Source organism: Triticum aestivum, chromosome 7A (genome assembly GCF_018294505.1).
Source record: "Triticum aestivum cultivar Chinese Spring chromosome 7A, IWGSC CS RefSeq v2.1, whole genome shotgun sequence".
Taxonomy (NCBI): domain Eukaryota; kingdom Viridiplantae; phylum Streptophyta; class Magnoliopsida; order Poales; family Poaceae; genus Triticum; species Triticum aestivum.
Window position 1 is genome coordinate 42,621,342 of NC_057812.1, and position 12,516 is coordinate 42,633,857.

The window sequence follows — 12,516 nt, forward strand, 5'->3', positions numbered from 1 at the left end:
CGGTTTGGAGGGGAGGAGTCCTAGGAAGCTACGTCTGGCGAGGGAGTTTATACGAGGCGGGTCACGCGGGCGTGATGAGCACAACCAATGAAAGCAGCCAAACACGATGCGTAGAGGCGGTGCTACGATGTAGAGAGAGGAGATGCAGGCAACCAATCAACATGCAGATGTTGGTTTTTTGCCTACATATAATTAACCAGACCCAGCTGAGACAAATATGCAAAAGGGCAAAAAAACGATGCAGGTAAGCAAACGCATCTTTGGTGCCTCCAAGTCTAGCACCCTCATTTTCAAAAAAAAGAAAAGTCTAGCACCCTCTGTGATGTGAGGAGTGTTAGAGTGGACCGCGGAGGCACGGGCCCACCTGACAGGGGAAAAGGTAGGTATGGACCGGGACTACGGCCGGGCGGCAGGCCGGTTGAGCCGTGGACCTGGTGTTGGTGTTGCGTGCGTGCGGCGTAGGCGCGCGTGGGTTTTAATCACGCCGCAAGCATGCATCATGCATGCATGCAGATGAGAAAGAAAACCCGAACTCTCGCCCGCCCTCTTCTGTCGGGGGAAGGCGGTGAGATTCATCTCTCCCCACATGCAGCTGCGTTCAAACTGTGAGATCCAACTCCCACGCGATATCGGGGGCTCATCACGCCCGCGTGACCCGCCTCGTATAAACTCCCTCGCCAGACGTCGCTTCCCAGAACTCCTCCCCTCCAAAACCCAAAAACCACCAGCCCGCTCCAAGCGCATCGCTGCGGCGCGGCGGCGATGGCGATGGCGAGCGGCGTCGGCCACGTGGCTCTGGACGTGGAGGAGCAGGCGGCGAGCACGGCCGCGCGGGACGAGGAGGAGCTGCTCTGGGCCGCCATCGAGCGGCTGCCCTCCGCCAAGCGGCGCAACCACGCCATCGTCCTCCCCGATCCCGACGGCGACGGTGAAGGTCAAGGGAGCGCGGCCGAGGTGGTGGACGTGCGCAGGCTCGACCGGCCTGGGCTCGAGCGCGTGCTCCGCCGCGCGCTGGCCACCGCCGAGCTCGACAACGCCAATCTCCTCCGCGGGATCAAGGCCCGCTTCGACGCGTAATGCATCGGACCTCCCCGTTCCAACTCCTCCATGGAGATCCTTGTGCTGGGTTATCGATCGCCGTTGCCTGCAGGGTGGGGCTGGAGGTGCCGCGCGTGGAGGTGAGGTTCCGCAATCTGAGGGTCTCGACGGAGGTCAACGTCGGCAGTAGGGCGCTGCCGACTCTCCCCAACTACGTCCGCGACGTCACCGAGGTAAGCTTATACTACATATTTGCAGATCGGTTTGTTCAATTTGTTAGAATCTTAAGTAAATTACAGGGGACAATATATTTGAGTGCCCGCGATTCATGATATTATTGATCTGATCGATCATCGGACGAAAGTCGAAACCCTCATAACTTGCGTGAACGGAGGCCGGGCGAAAAGGAGATCCATGCGATACACAGCAGTTCACGTGAATAAAAATATCCTTATCATGCGAGCTTTCCTGCTCACCTTACATGCTGTGGGCTACTTAAATCGTCTCACGTGTGGTTAGCACTGTGAGTTGCAAGTTTGCAACTGCAAGTCTAAAAGTGGCTACTTAAATTGTCTCACCTTACATGCTTTGGCCTACTTAAATTGTCTCACGTGTGCCTAGCACTATGAGTTGCAAGTTTGCAACCGCAAGTCTAAAAGTGTCTGGCTTTGTTTTCGCCCGATGAGACATACACACGAGCATATTTACCCTCCATCAGTGTCCTCGTATTTTCGAAGAAGTTTTGCTAGTTACGACCTTGGACTGCCGGCCTTCTTAGATGAGAATCTGGGATAACAACGATTGAATTTAATTGTTTTATTTGCTCCAATGTTTGATCTATTGGGTTCTATTTCGGAATTCATAATTATTTGATAATCCAGTAGCCAAAGGAGACTTTACGCAAAACAACGATTCGTTTGGAGAGAAAATCTGCTCCAGCCTGCGTGGGCAACACGGCCAACTCTAATGAGGTGACACTAAACTATCGTCAGCGTGTGCTGCCTGGGAGTCGTGATGGTGATGACATAATTCTCTATGGCCTTCTTGTCGACAACGGCGAGCTCGTCTCTTGTGTGCTACTTGTGGCCGACCCATCCCCCTCAACCTCGGACTCTGCCTAACATGGCTTGCTCTCGTCAGGAAGGGGTGGCGTTTGATGAGGTAGAGAGAGATAGAGTGGGGGTGGGAGGGGGAGATTCTCTCGATGACATGGTAGCCTATGCCAACTAGAGTAATGAGTAGCCAAAACCATGCCATGTCAAGTCAAAACCGGGTTTGACCGTGGAATACTGCTCTCAGGACTGAATCTATTAAGGTTGCATCAAACAAATAGTTCAGGGACAAAATCCATACTTCTCCATAGGTTGAAGGACTAAAATGCACTTCACTCTATGAAAATCAGGTAGCCAAAGGAGAAGATATAATCATAAGCTGGTAAATTATGATCCCATTATTATTCATTACCTTACTTCGTATTATTCTGCACTATTTGGGAGGAAATGTTGCTATCTATATTCTTTCGAATAGAGTGGCTATGACGTCCCCAGTTACCTGGATGCTTAATTACCTTATTTTTGGTTGAAGATTCATTCATTTGTTATTCTTCCTGTTAAAAGATTTAATCTGATATGTTTTCTTTTGTGTCATGTATTTGCAATCAGAGAATTCTTATTGCTTGTCGTCTCCTACACCCTAATAAGCATAAGCTCACTATTCTGGATGATGTCAGTGGCATTGTGAGACCTGGGAGGTGAGGCGCAAGTCTTCTTACTGCATAATTCTTTATATTAGGTGGAAACATGGTATATCAAAACTCTAAAATGAAGTTTAATGCACATACATCAGTTTACATAAAAAAACAAGTGTCTTTGCATAATTGCATGTTAGTATGTTCACAGTTCTCCCCTTGTAATGTATACATTATCACTCATGTAACAACCTGCTTGTATTATGATGGCTGTGTAGTTTTTTGACACTGCTCCATTTTGTTTCATGTAAGGATGACATTATTATTGGGACCACCTGCATCTGGGAAGTCAACGCTCTTGCTGGCCCTAGCTGGCAAACTGGATCCTAAGCTAAAGGTGAGGTCAACTAGCATCTTTCCCGTGTGCTCATGCGCTTTTTCTTCATGCAACCACCATAAATTGTTTTTTCTGGTTGAGAAAACAGGTTAGTATTCCTTTATTTTGCTCATTTTTTCTCCTGTTCCTTGAACAGAAAAGTGGAGGGATTACCTACAATGGAATTGCTTTGGATGAATTTTGTGTACAAAGAACTTCTGCATATATTAGTCAAACAGATAACCATCTTGGGGAGCTGACAGTAAGGGAAACTTTAGATTTTGCTGCAAAATGCCAAGGCGCAAGCGAAAACTGGGGAGGTTCGGCTTCGCTTTCTTACATTCCATGCCATAGCTTATTTTTGTAGACTATATATATAATGCAGTACAGGGTTCAAATTTATAACCCCTTTTATAGTCTAATACTTGCTACTAAGTAAATTATGCCAAAATATAATGGAAGGTGGAGTTCACATTAAAGCCTTACCAATAATCATTTTATATTACTTGAACTTCAATATACTATGTTTAGATATGAAAGGTGTAATCCGTTTGTTTCCAGGTTGGTGACTTACAGTGTATTAGTTGCATTATACTGTATTTCCTTTCCTTCTTTAGTACCCGTGTTTATTACAATTTATTACTTGTGTAGAATGCTTGAAAGAATTGGTCAATCTTGAACAAAAAAGAGGCATGCGTCCTAGTCCCGAGATAGACGCTTTTATGAAGGTTCTTACTTAACTACTTGGCTATACTTCTGATATGGCACATCTTGTTCCGCAAAGTGATCTATTTTGTGTGGTCAGGCAGCATCAGTCGGAGGAGATAAGCACAATCTTGTTACCGACTATGTACTGAGAGTGCTTGGGCTGGATATATGTGCGGATACCCTTGTAGGCAGCGACATGGAAAGAGGTGTCTCTGGTGGTCAGAGGAAGAGAGTGACAACAGGTTTCATAGGATTGTTACAGCTTAAATTTCTCTGATGCCTTCCATCATTTTCGTTTTTCCATGTAGCTTGTGCTCTTGGTATTATTATTGTCGTACTGAATAAACTGGAAGGCACACCATGCATTTTCCTAGATGTGGGTCTTGTGTGTACCAGACAGTTCTTGTGACACTGGTCTGTTCTTGCAGGTGAAATGATTGTTGGACCTAGGAAAACACTTCTCATGGATGAAATATCAACAGGTCTAGACAGCTCAACAACTTTTCAAATAGTGAAGTGCCTGAGGAACTTCGTCCATGAGATGGAGGCAACCGTGCTCATGTCACTTCTTCAGCCTGCACCAGAGACGTTTGAACTATTTGATGATCTAATTCTATTGTCAGAAGGGAAGATCGTCTACCAAGGCCAGATTGACCATGTTGTGGAGTACTTTAAATCATTAGGATTTTCATTGCCACCACGCAAGGGTATTGCTGATTTTCTCCAGGAGGTAAGTATTGATTAAAAGCTGATAATTACATATGATTTTTAAAGGATGATAAGATTAACTTGGAAGTAATTTCGGTTTCAGGTAACTTCAAAGAAAGATCAAGCTCAGTACTGGTCTGACCTGTCAAAACCATATTCGTTTATTCCTGTGTCAGCAATGGCTGCTGCATTTACAGATTCCCAGTATGGTAGAAATCTTGAGTTCCATCCACATAATTCAGACGGTCATACAAATTCTCCTGAGGCTCTTGCCCGATCCAAGTTTGCCATATCAAAATATAGGCTCATTAGAGCGTGTTTTGCCAGGGAGCTTATTCTCATAAGCCGTCACCGTTTCCTCTACACTTTTAGGACATGCCAAGTACGTTCATGTAATCACATTACATATTCCTTGCATTATTTCTCAAAAATTAACTGGTACTGGATGTCTGTAACTTCCAAATCATCACTACATCACATGAGCTTTGTAGCAATGTGTGCATCACACCTACAAGATGGATAAAAAATATGCAATGTTTAAGATGGATCAAAATTATTTACACAAAGTATAAGACACTATAGATGAATTATTTTCAACTGTCGTGAACATTGACAGCTGTAAAAAGAGTTTTCCTAAAAACAATGGCTACCTTTGGTGATGTAACTATTTTTCTTGAACAGAGGGTACATGCATAGAATTATCGTGCAGATGCGCAATGATTTTAGCATCTGTACATGCGGTGTAACTTGAAATTCTCTTGCTTGTTTGTTCTAATTTTTAGGAAAATGGATGTGTTTTAATTTGAAATGGTGGTGTAAATGGTCATTGGGGTCCAAAAGTACACAAACCTGAACAATTTTACTTTAGAACATTTCAAAGGTTGCACTATGTTACCATCCTTGATAATATTTGTGCAAAAAGTCTCTGATATGGGCTTAAATGCCTGCATTCTGTTGATACATATATTTTCTTCTACGATATATTTCTGTGCATTACAATTAGAATGTGTAAAATGCAAGGCTTTTCAGTTTGTTTCATTCATAGTTTATTTATCAAATATATGACTATATGTGTAACGATGGCATAATTTCATGCAGGTTGCTTTTGTTGGGCTCATTACAAGCACACTATTTTTACGGACAAGATTACATCCAATTGATGAGCAAAATGGAGAGCTCTATCTCTCTTGTCTTTTTTTTGGGCTTGTACATATAATGTTTAATGGTTTTTCAGAACTGTCTATAACTATTTTTCGACTTCCGGTGTTCTATAAGCAAAGAGATAATTGCTTTCATCCTGCATGGGCTTTCTCACTTCCCAATTGGATACTAAGAATTCCGTATTCTATTATTGAAGCCACAGTGTGGTCTTGTGTTGTCTATTACACCGTAGGCTTTGCACCAACTGTTGATAGGTAACTAAATTTTACCCTTCTCATCTATAATCTTATCCATTACTGCATTTCTATTTGAGCGTCATAATTATCAAATCGTCTGCAGATTTTTTCGCTTTATGTTGCTATTGTTCTCTATACATCAAATGGCTTTGGGCCTTTTCCGGATGATGGGAGCTATTGCACGAGACATGACAATCGCCAACACTTTTGGATCAGCTGCCATGATGGCTATTTTTCTTTTGGGGGGATTTATTATTCCTAAAGGTTAGTGTCCTCATATTCTTGCGAGCTATCTTTTTATAGTGCTAGAAAAGCACTTCTTTCTATCTTTGATAGGTTATTAGTGACTCCTATGTTGTCCCTTATTAATTCAACTGATTACATGTTGTAAAATTTACCTCCTTTAGAGGCCATAAAACCGTGGTGGGAGTGGGCGTACTGGGTTTCCCCATTAATGTATGGGCAACGTGCAATTTCAGTTAATGAATTCTCAGATTCTAGATGGTCAAAGGTCTGTTTACTAGCATGCATCTTTTGTCGTAAATCACCCCCCCCCCCCCCCCCCCCCCGTTTTAGCTTTCCTTATTGGTTGATATATTAACTTTCCGTCTTTCCCTTACTAATATTTTTATACCAGGTTTCAAGTTATATGAACAATACAATTGGAACCAATGTACTTCTTGCACATGATCTGGGGACACAGAATTACTGGTACTGGATTGGGGTTGGTGTTTTATTGGCTTACGCCCTCTTGTTCAATGTTTTGTTTACTCTTGCATTGGCATACCTTAACCGTAAGTACTGAAATGAAGTAATTCATAAAATCACATTTTGCGGCAGCCATTTTATTTTTCTAACTTAAGAATAAAACTTATAGCCCTTCAAAAGGCACAGGCACTAATCCTGGCTAACTCCGAGGAATCCAAAGATTTGAAAATTGCCGGTGCTACCTCCGATAGAAACACAACTACAGGTAATTTCATGATTTATTAGCGTGACTTGATTTTTCTTGTTCAAGGTACAACTGTTATTCCTAGTGATAGTTCTGGAGTCAATTTAGATTCTTTTTTGTTTATGTTCTTTCTTCAGAGTATGTGTTCTACTTTCATTTTATCTCAGTGAACAATATAATCACTCATAAATGATATCATATTTGATTTGGTTAACTATTAATATTCTAGCCTTCTGCAACTTGAGAAGATTTACACTATTATTATTATTATTATTATTATTATTATTATTATTTCAACTTCATAACTTATATAGTAACAACTAAAATTTATCTATGGATGAATTTGCAGATAAATGTAACAGGACCAATGTGCTTGAAGTGAGCACTGAAGGCACCAGAAGGAAGGGGATGTTACCATTTCAACCCATAACCATGACGTTCCACAATGTCAACTATTTTGTTGACATGCCAAAGGTTACATGCAAAATCTCTATATTGTGAATACATTTACTGTTGTGCCTCAGCTAAACCAGAATTTCATATAGGAAATGCAAGCAAGAGGAATAACTGAAAAACGACTGCAGTTGTTGTTTGAAGTAAGCGGAGTATTTAGGCCACGTGTCCTGACTGCACTCGTTGGCTCAAGTGGTGCTGGAAAGACAACACTTATGGATGTTTTAGCTGGCAGAAAAACTAGTGGGTGTATAGAAGGTGATATCAAGATTTCTGGCCATCCAAAAGAACAACAAACCTTTGCTAGGGTAGCGGGATATGTTGAACAAAATGACATACATTCACCACAAGTAACAGTTGAAGAGTCCTTGTGGTTTTCATCAGCCTTACGGCTTCCAAATGACATAAGTAGAGAAACAAAAAAGGTGTGTCTTTTGTTTTGACACAATCTTAATGCTCTAGAATGTTAGTTCTTTTTTATACATACTTGTAATTACCCTGCAGGCATTTGTTGAAGAAGTCATGTCATTGGTAGAGCTGGATGAATTGCGACATGCATTAGTAGGGAAACAAGGTTCTAGTGGACTTTCAACGGAGCAAAGGAAGCGTCTTACAATAGCTGTTGAACTAGTTGCAAATCCATCCATTATTTTTATGATGAACCTACATCTGGTTTGGATGCACGAGCAGCTGCCATTGTGATGCGCACTGTTCGAAATGCTGTTGATACCGGACGAACTGTCGTCTGCACGATACACCAGCCAAGTATCGATATTTTTGAATCATTTGATGAGGTTTGCACGCATTCATTTTTTTACCGACCATTGCTTATTGTTCCTATGTGTTGAAGGTTCTCAACCTTTTCTTGCAGCTACTACTTTTGAAACGAGGAGGTCGAGTAATATATGGAGGTTCACTTGGTGTTAACTCAATAGATATGATTCATTATTTTCAGGTACCCACAGCAATTGTATTGTTTCTTTATTAACCGCAGGATCAAAGATTAAGTCTAGGTGGGAGGGGGGGGGGTACATAATTTCATTGGCAAGTTTTAACCTTTCTATTTCTACTCACCTAGAACAACCTAAACAAGCAACTGATTCAGATTGCAGAAGAAAGAACTTGCAAGAAAGTAGACAGTGTGAGAGAAAGGAATAGCAAACACGAGTATGTTTTCTTAAGGTTCCGATTGTTGGCCGCAATCCTAATCGTTGGTGAAGATTTAGATACAAAGTCCAAAAGCCACAAAAACAAGTCTTCGGCTAGCTTGGCCACAAAGGCCTAGACCACCAAGCTCTTCTCCACAAAGGACCTTACTAGCCCACGATTGCAACCACTAAGGAGGCCTCACCTGGGGTTATTCTTCATGTAGAAGGCGATCACCAGGTCATGTACAAACTCTTGTTTCCTTCACTCCTTTAAGGCTCTCAAGTGACTCATAACCATCTAGGGGATGCGCATACACCCTTCCAAGAGTAATAATCAAATGGTACGTGGTCTTCAGAATTAGTTCTAACTCGCACACTTAGCTCTTCCATACAAAGTGATATGTGGTCCATTTATTAAAAGTTGGAAACCTAACCATTGAAACAGTACAAATGAACTAGCCTAGAAGTACTGGATGGAAAATCCTGTAGGTACAGGACACATTCAATATTTTGAATCGGCCAGATGGGAAGCATATTTCCCGTATACCGGATGCAAGAAGCTTGGAGGTACCAGACAATGGTATCGCTAATCTCTGGCGAAGGAATAACTTGTTCCGAAGTGCACGAGAAAATAGAACTCGGAGGTACCATGACTATAATAAGTATTGGAGTGGAGTTCTTGCAGCAACGGCAAAGTTCCAGCTCGGAAGTGTTGGATATAGTTGAACTCGGCGGTACTGGAGCTAACAGAGATTGTATGAAATGGATCAAAAAGCTCGAATCAAAGGCTCAGAGGTGCTGGGGTAAATAACTCAGCAGTAACAGGATAGACTAAGGAAAATTGGTTAGCTCAGCTGGATCAGTCTATTCGGTAGTACAGGAAAGAAAAAGTTTGGAGGTACCGGGAAAAGAAAAAAAAATGGAGGAATGGGGTGATATAGTGGAAACTTTGGGATATGGCTTAGCAGCCTCTTGGAGTGAATTTCATCCCTAGATAGTTTGCACATGCCTATCTTGTTCACCACTTGTTTTAGCAATTGTTTTCTTGATCAGTAATAATTTAAGTAGAAGCCTGCAATATTTGTTTATGAAAAAATTGACCATGTGCCTGATTAGTGTCCATGTACATAGGAGAAACTTCTTTTTTTCTTAAGAATTGGGTATCTAGACTTACTAAAAAAACAAATTTCTATCTATGTTTGATATGCAAGCTTGATGTCGGTAATATTTTGTCTTCAACTTGTAATATTTCATATATTTGTCTGGGCCACACAGGGAATTCCTGGAGTCCCTCCCATACGCGAAGGCTACAACCCAGCAACATGGATGCTTGAAGTGAGCACACAAGCGTGTGAAGAAAGGCTTGGTTTAGATTTTGCAACGGTGTACAAGAACTCAGATCAGTTCAGGTGATTCCTGCTATATTTAATAAGTTCCACCAACTGCAATTCTTGTGTTCCACATAATGTTTTGCAAGTGTTCAGAAGAGGATTTACAGATCTATCTGTTACACTGTAGGAATGTGGAAGATTTAATAGAAGAACTAAGTGTTCCGGATTCAGGCTCAAAACCTTTAAAGTTCACAACTGAGTTTTCACACGGTTGTCTTACTCAATTTGGAGTATGCCTACGTAAGCAAGGCCTTATTTACTGGAGAAGCCCTGAGTACAATGTCGTGAGATTGTTTTACACAGCAATAGCTTCTCTTATATTTGGTTCAATATTTTGGAACGTTGGGATGAAGAGGTAAATTTTCAGCAAATAGTTTTCTACAATGTTTTCTTATCCGTGTTTCCTTCAGATAAATGTGATCCACATGAATACTTATATATTCCATGTCATTAGTTTGTGTCTCCAACAATTCTGCGTTTTCCCCTTTAAATTGTGTATAATAAAATTAGAAACAGAAATAATTTGAAAATTAGTAATTCTGCATCTGATAGAAAATTAGGTAATATGTTTTTCCTTTGAAAAAACAGTATATTATAAAATTAGTAACATGCGATGTAGAGGAGAAGTGGAGTTAAGGTGGGGTGAAGCTCTTTCAAACACCTCCTATATTGTTCAGGTGAACATGTTATCATTAGATTTTCCATGAAAAACATTTTTTCGTAATATATATTTTATTTTTATTAAAAGAGTAACATCAAAGGTTCTTGTTGGAACACTACGTGTCCAAAACCTGATGTGGTCTTGCATTTCGAATATCTGATACAAGTTTGAAAGTGTGTTTTTAGTTTGTGTCACTAACATAAAATAATTTTGCAGAGAAACAACCAGGGATTTGTATCTTGTCATGGGAGCTTTATATTCGGCATGCCTATTTCTTGGAATAAATAATGCCTCGTCAGTACAGCCTATAATTTCCGTTGAGAGAGCAGTCTACTACAGAGAACGGGCTGCTAAGATGTACTCATCATTCCCATATGCAGCAGCTCAGGTTTGCTAACCTTTTTCTAGCATCCATTTTGGTTGCTGGAAAATCCTGTGTCTAACAATTGCATGAAATCTTCAGGGCCTTATAGAGATACCTTATATTGCGACTCAGACACTAATATTCGGTCTCATCACTTACTTCATGATCAACTACGAGAGGAACCTAGGCAAGTTCTTTGTCACCCTCGGAAAACCATTCTCCATTGAAGTGCAGGGCAATATGCATGCTTGTTGGGTTATTTATGTTTTAGTGCAGCTTTCCCCATTTGTATCCTGATAAAAGAAACCTGTCTTGTAACTGCAGGGAAATTGCTCCTTTACCTCCTTTACATGTTCCTTACTTTTACCTACTTCACATTCTATGGGATGGTGGCGGTAGGTTTGACGCCAACACAATCAGTGGCAGCAGTGGTAGCCTCAGCATTTTACTCCTCATGGAATCTTTTCTCTGGGTTCCTAATTCCCCAATCTGTAAGTTGCTAAAAGCATCATAACATTTTTCTTCAGTTGTCCTTTTGAGACAGTTTGTAACCATCTCTAGCTAGTTGAAAAATGCTCCTCATTTTCCACAAAATGATGAAATGGCGAGAAAATCTTCGTGTTAGACAAATTGTTTCGATTATCATAAGACTGATACAGAAGATACATTAGCTTTTGAGCTATGCGATATTTCTCTTCTGATGATTATTTTCTCCCCCTTCCAGAGAATACCAGGTTGGTGGATCTGGTTCTACTACATCTGCCCAGTGGCCTGGACCCTGAAAGGCATCATTACATCGCAATTGGGAGATGTCGACACGAGGATCGTGGGTCCTGGTTTTGACGGGACAGTCCAACAGTTCGTCCAGCAAAACCTGGGATGTGAACAGGGGATGACGGGTGTCACTATTGCAGTGCTCATTGCCTTCTGCGTCTTATTCTTTTCAGTTTACGCGCTTTCTATCAAGATGCTTAATTTCCAAAGAAGATAACTGCCCTCTGTATACGAGACATTATAATTTCAAGGCTGGTGTCGACACCATACTCTGTTTCTTGGTGGTTTGCAAATACTAGGTGGATGAATCACCAATGAAGTTGGTACTACGTGCTGTCTGAAGAAAGGGAAGGAGACAAACAGTTGGTAAAGGTTACTACAAGTGTACAGCGAGATGCAAATTAGAAATTGCGTGGAATGTACGTACATGCATGCTGTGTATTTTGGAAGGATGGTAACGTTTAATCTTTCTGAACATATTATGAAAAATTTCATGGTTAGGGTGCCATGGACCATGGTACGACAACTTCTGTTTTCTTTAAAACATCTGTTTTCTTTTTTTTTTTCTTGAATACGCGAGTGTGTGTATCATATTATATAGATATTGTTCGCCAGGTCGTCCTTGCAAAAACGCACGTGAGCAAGATGTGCTCCAGTGTCTCCACTTCTTGGTCACAAAACAGGCAGTAGTCGTGATGTGGCAGGCCTTGCCGCACCATGCGATCCACGCTCAATCCTCGGTTTTTCATCGCAAGCCACAGAAAGAACCGGGGTCGCAACGGGCCTTTAGATTTCCATGTGAATTCCACTATTGGAGCTACCGCTCTCCCAGCAAACCTGACGGCGTATGCCGAATGGA

The 12,516-nt window shown here is 41.4% G+C and overlaps 1 pseudogene; it reads left to right on the plus strand.

Moving 5' to 3' along the window:
• Positions 1-676: 676 nt before the first annotated feature.
• Positions 677-12,187, plus strand: LOC123151070 (ABC transporter G family member 51-like; annotated as a pseudogene).
• Positions 12,188-12,516: the final 329 nt, after the last annotated feature.